Raw genomic sequence first — 5,220 nt, 5'->3', positions numbered from 1 at the left:
CGAAGCACTTGATTCTGCTCTGTGTCAGTACTGACAATTCATCCTTCTGCTGAAGGGAAAACATGACCTTGAAATATAAAAGTGTCACTGTTCAGCTTTACTGACATGTTGTTTCTAAGTGAGTTTGAGTTGAATATATTCATTCATCTGTTCCCTGCTTCTGGATATCATGAAATGTATAATACATAGCTTTACTGATATCAAATGCATTTACTGTATAGTTATTCAAATGTGGCCGTGCCAGCGCAGTGTCCCTTCTCATCCACAGTCCCTTTAACCCAAAGAGATCAACCACATGTCACAGGCATTTTCTGAACATTTTGTTGCATTAGATGGAATCACAGCTAATCTCAATGGGAGGCCACTATGGAGTACTTAACCATCAAAAGCACAGTCACAAAAAGGTGAGGCATAGGATGGGCTGTTCAAAGTGCTTCACAAGTGGCAATTTAAAGTGCTTCACAAATTGCGTACATAGCAAGTAGCTAAAACATCTATTATTAAAGGTAATAATGATAAACCATTAAAAGAAATTCATAAACATTTAATAGTAAAACTAAAGTGGAGACCAACGAAGGTTGAGGTCAAGGGAAACTGGACTTGGTTAAAGTGGAGACAAAAATTATGTCTTGTGGTCCAGGCAGGCAAATGAACGTTACTGCATTCAACAACGCTGCATTCTCATTGCTAGACTGCTGCCTTATGCATTTACATTTGCATTTACTCATTTGGCAGACGATTTTATCCAAAGCGACTTGTATTTGCATAACATACAAGCATCAAATACAGCACAAGATCTACAACTGACAATACAATCTAGTAAGAGCAGCAATAAATACTAGTAAGAGCTACATATCACATCAATGGGATAAATACCTAGGGAAAGAAGTAAGAGTTAACAAAAAAGTGCTCTAAATACAAGATTATTGTAAGGTGATAGAAGAAGAAGAGCACAGGAAGTGCATGTTAGAGGTTAGGAGTTAGAGGTGTTATAAGAGAAAGTGTTCTCGGAAGAGATGAGTTTTCAAGAGCTTCTTGAAGTTAGAGAGGGACGCCCCTGCTCTGATGGCATGTGGTAGCAACATTGTGGTGTCACAGATGAGAACAGCCAGGACTGAGACAGAGGTGGAAAGAGTACAAAAATATTCTACTTAAGTAAAAGTATGATTACTTTGATGAACTTTTACTTAAGTACAAGTAAAATTACTGGTATAACAATCTAGTAAGTAAATAGTAGTAGTAGCAGTAGTAAATAAAAGTAAAAAGTAGCTTATTTAAAATCTACTCAGAGTAAAAGTTACTTAGTTAATTTTTAATCTCCTTAAATAACTTATTTATATTGATTTAATATCTTTTTTATATTTATACTAAATTGCAGTCTTTTGCGATTTGATAGTTAGTTTGACAGATACTTTGCCAAGTCAATGGTAAAAATCAATGACATTTAATGTTATAATGAGAAGTTTGAGAATGTTTTTGCTTCATTAGGAAACAGTGGCGGAAGAGATTAGACTCTGGCGGGCCGCACTGGACTGGGAAAACAGGAAACAATGGACTGTATATGAAGTCAGATCCCTATTTACACAGGTGGTAATTTTAATGGGATATCATAAGCGTTAGTGTAATAAATAACTAGTAGTGTTGGGCAGTAACGCGTTACTGTAATAATATTACTTTTCCCAGTAACTAAGTAGTGTAACTAATTACTTTTCTAAAATGGTAATATTATTACAGTTACTAACCCAAGTAACGCTGCGTTACTCATTACTGAACGCACCATCTTGAATGCGCGACTGTGCGGCAGCTGAGCGGCACCAGACCTTATGTTAATGTCCGCTGTTAGCCAAAAACTAAAGGAAGAAAGGAGTACGAGGGAGAGAGGCCTTCTTTCCACAGCTGTAAGTAGCTACAGCCATTATTGTGTCACAGTCTAAGATGCAAAGAACACTCGTCTATTGAAAACTGTGCGACCAGCAAAAAGCTGGGAACACCGGGAACAACATCTGATTTATTGAAGCATCTGCTGAAGCAGCATAGCAACGTGAATATTATAATTATTTATGTAATTGCCACATTTTCAGCCTGATTTCCAGAAGCATGATTTTTAAAACTTTTTTAACATTAAACATTTTTCAAAAGCTTATTATTTCTTATTTTCATTTTCATTTAATCAGGTAAATAGCTAGTTGAGATCAGAGACTTCTTTCATAAGGGTAACATGGACCAGAAGAAGCAGCACATGTTGTTAACTTAAACAACAACATAAAGTAATAAGCATACTTCAAATCATAATGTAATTATACTTGTTTCTGTTTATAAACAGTAAACATGTGTACACAGGGGCGAAGTGTCCCCTCCCACCTAGCGCAATGCATTCAATTGGACCAATCAGAATCAAGGTTTTCAAATCGACGACCCAATCACACAGCGCGAAAATTACTAAGTTACTTCACGAAAATTAACGTGTGTACTGTCGTTGAGAGAGGGAAACTATTTTTGGCCAGAAATCATTTTGTTTCTCAGGTTTCCTTTGTTTTACTTTACCGTATTGGACTTGGAAGGTGGACACCACGGACATAATAAGAGAAGAATACAGAAGAGAAGAATATCCGGTCAGCTCCCTGCAGAAGTTAAATGTGAAAAGAGCTAAAGAGGCGTGCCTGGCAAGTACAAGCAACAGAGGAAAGACGCAGAAACTGCAGGCAGAAGTCTTTCTTGGTAAGTTTATTATTGTTAGTAATGTGTTACTTTTTGCTGTAAGGCAGTTTTTAATGTTCCTCAAATTTCGGTAATATACAATCTCAGTAACCTGTTGCTGGAATTTGATGCGTGAGATTTTAACAAGGCAGGCCTGTGCATGTGTGTGTATGAGCCCTCAATTCTGCTTTTGCACTGTTAAAATGACCAGTGAGGTCTTTATCACAGTAATAAATGCAGCTAATATGTTGCTGTCTGTGTGCTAAAGGTTCATATTTTTATAGACTACCTTAATACTCACATGACATGTCCATGTTTACAGTAAGTTATTGATCACTGTAATGATTATTAATTCTGCCCATATAGTCTAAAGACATCACCACAGTTGTAATTTTTGTGTAAAGTTTAGCTGAAGCTACTATGAATCATCAGCTAAGCATCTGCGTTAGACTATTCAAAAGTGGATATCTTCTAAAGGTACACTGTTTTTGAGAGGTTTCTCTTCACTGCAGCCATGGAGGGGGTAATCATTACAGTGACCAATAACTCAGTTATAACAGCAATGTTAAAGTGTACACGCGTATGTGAGAATTGTTTTAAGACGCCCTTGAAATAACGTTTTTATGTACTGGAATGCCTGACCACACGATATAATAGCACGTGATGTTATGTAAAATACTGCTCAACTTTATGTCCATTTGTATGGTCATAGATCCTGTATTCAACTTTTAAAAGTTGAACCTACCCTTTTCCAACTTTAACCAACTTAATGCTTAACCCAGAGTTGGAATTTCCTACCTTAGCTCAAGAAAAATAAATAAAGAATAATAATAAATATTTTCTATAAGAATAGAATTACAGTGTTTATAATGATACGCAAATGAAGAACTAAACTAGGTGGAAGTACTGGCCGAACAGAATATTTATTATATCTCATTTGCAACTGCATTTCTTTTCTTTTAGAGCTTCCTGGGATCGTTGCCTCACTCAGATGGCTTAGAGGCCACGAAAATCTCAAAGGACCTGCTGGACCCTCACAAGCTCAATGTGCTCATAGGTATGTCTGGCTCCTGCACACCATCACTGTTTTTGCTCTGACTACATGTAAACGTGATCAGACTAAATAAACAAATATTCTTGTGAAAAAAGAATTATATTTAAAATATTGTTATACATTAAGTAATTGACTGCTGTGTTAATGTGAAATGACATGTAGACAGCACAGTTGTTAAGCAAGTCTGAATGTTTGTGTTATTTGTTGTATCTGTTTAATAACATTTTATCATATACAGCTTCTTGGCTGAATGTACAGTAGTGTTTATGTAATGAGCATTAACTGGGAGGGGTCCCTTGTGGAAAAACATTTCACCTGAACCTAAACAGTTAGCATTATCAGAACAGTTAGACATGATGTCATTTTGTGTTTCAGCTTTAAACAAAATAAAAAATCTGACAATGGTTGTTAATTAATTAGAGGTAATATTGCTTTGATATAGACAAAATATTTCCTTTTCCCTTCCACAGATGCTGTGTGATAAAGCAGTTCCCAAATCCCATAGTGTCTGCAGTCGCAGAATATGCAACGAGTCCTACTCAAAGATAACCGACCCTCCACTTGAAGGATAAGGATTGTGACATTTTTCAGTTTCAGTATGGTTCCACCATTTGTACTGTATGCTTGTGACGGAGTACCTTCACTACAGTTGAGTAAGTGCTTGGACTGCCATACCAATGAGCCTGGCTCTTTGGCTTTGCTGTCAAAGTTGCATGTTTGGTACCCTGTAGACCTGTGTTTGAATCTGGGTAGGGTGACTGCTCTCGCCTTTGGCCGCATATGGGGTCAGAAGTGGCATGGCTTGCAGTGAGGTCATCTGAGCCGTGCCCAGAGTCCAAACCGTACGAGGAACCACCATGGGTAACATTATATATTATATATTATATATATTATAGTATACTTTTCAGTAATACTGATCAAATAATTTTACTGATTTTATTTTATTTTTCTTATTTTGGTCAAGATGTGATACATGCTGCTGTACCTTTTAATGTTCAGGAAGTTATTTTTGTAATATCCACAAAATTAAAGTTTTTTGGTTGTCTGTATGTATATGTGTAGTAAAATACATTTTATTTTTACTGATTTTTATTATTATGCTAAATAATAATATGCTTTTAATGCATTAATAATAAATTATTCTCATACTGAATGGCTTCATAAAGCAGCTTCCCAAGATATTAGTAGTGGCTCTTGGAGTATACTAGTAATAAATTATTAATAAGCTGAAATGCTAATAAAAATGTTCAGGGAACAAGAAGTTTAAAATATATTTAAACATGTATAGCACAAAAGGGTATTTTAAGTTAAATTTAAAGAAGTATATTTAAATTACATTAAAGGTACTTAAAATAGGTCCATTTTAACACAACTAAGTATATTAAAATATATTGCAATTATCTTAAAGTTAACTTAAAGTATTTCTAAAATGACACTTAACATACTTTAAGTTGTTCCAAAATAACACA

General features: G+C 35.4%; 1 long non-coding RNA gene across 1 annotated transcript; it reads left to right on the top strand.

The window, feature by feature from the left end:
• Positions 1-2,470: 2,470 nt before the first annotated feature.
• Positions 2,471-4,651, top strand: LOC119891099. Its single transcript, XR_005442397.1, has 3 exons — positions 2,471-2,718; positions 3,661-3,754; positions 4,222-4,651. It is a non-coding gene; the product is annotated as an uncharacterized LOC119891099 (long non-coding RNA).
• The last annotated feature ends 569 nt before the right edge of the window (positions 4,652-5,220 follow it).

The sequence above is a fragment of the Micropterus salmoides genome, unplaced genomic scaffold (genome assembly GCF_014851395.1).
Source record: "Micropterus salmoides isolate LMB-PRFRI ecotype aquatic unplaced genomic scaffold, ASM1485139v1 Ms_hic_scaffold_7, whole genome shotgun sequence".
Classification (NCBI taxonomy): domain Eukaryota; kingdom Metazoa; phylum Chordata; class Actinopteri; order Centrarchiformes; family Centrarchidae; genus Micropterus; species Micropterus salmoides.
The sequence above is the reverse complement of the archived record's forward strand: the minus strand, read 5'-3'. Positions and strand labels throughout refer to the sequence as shown.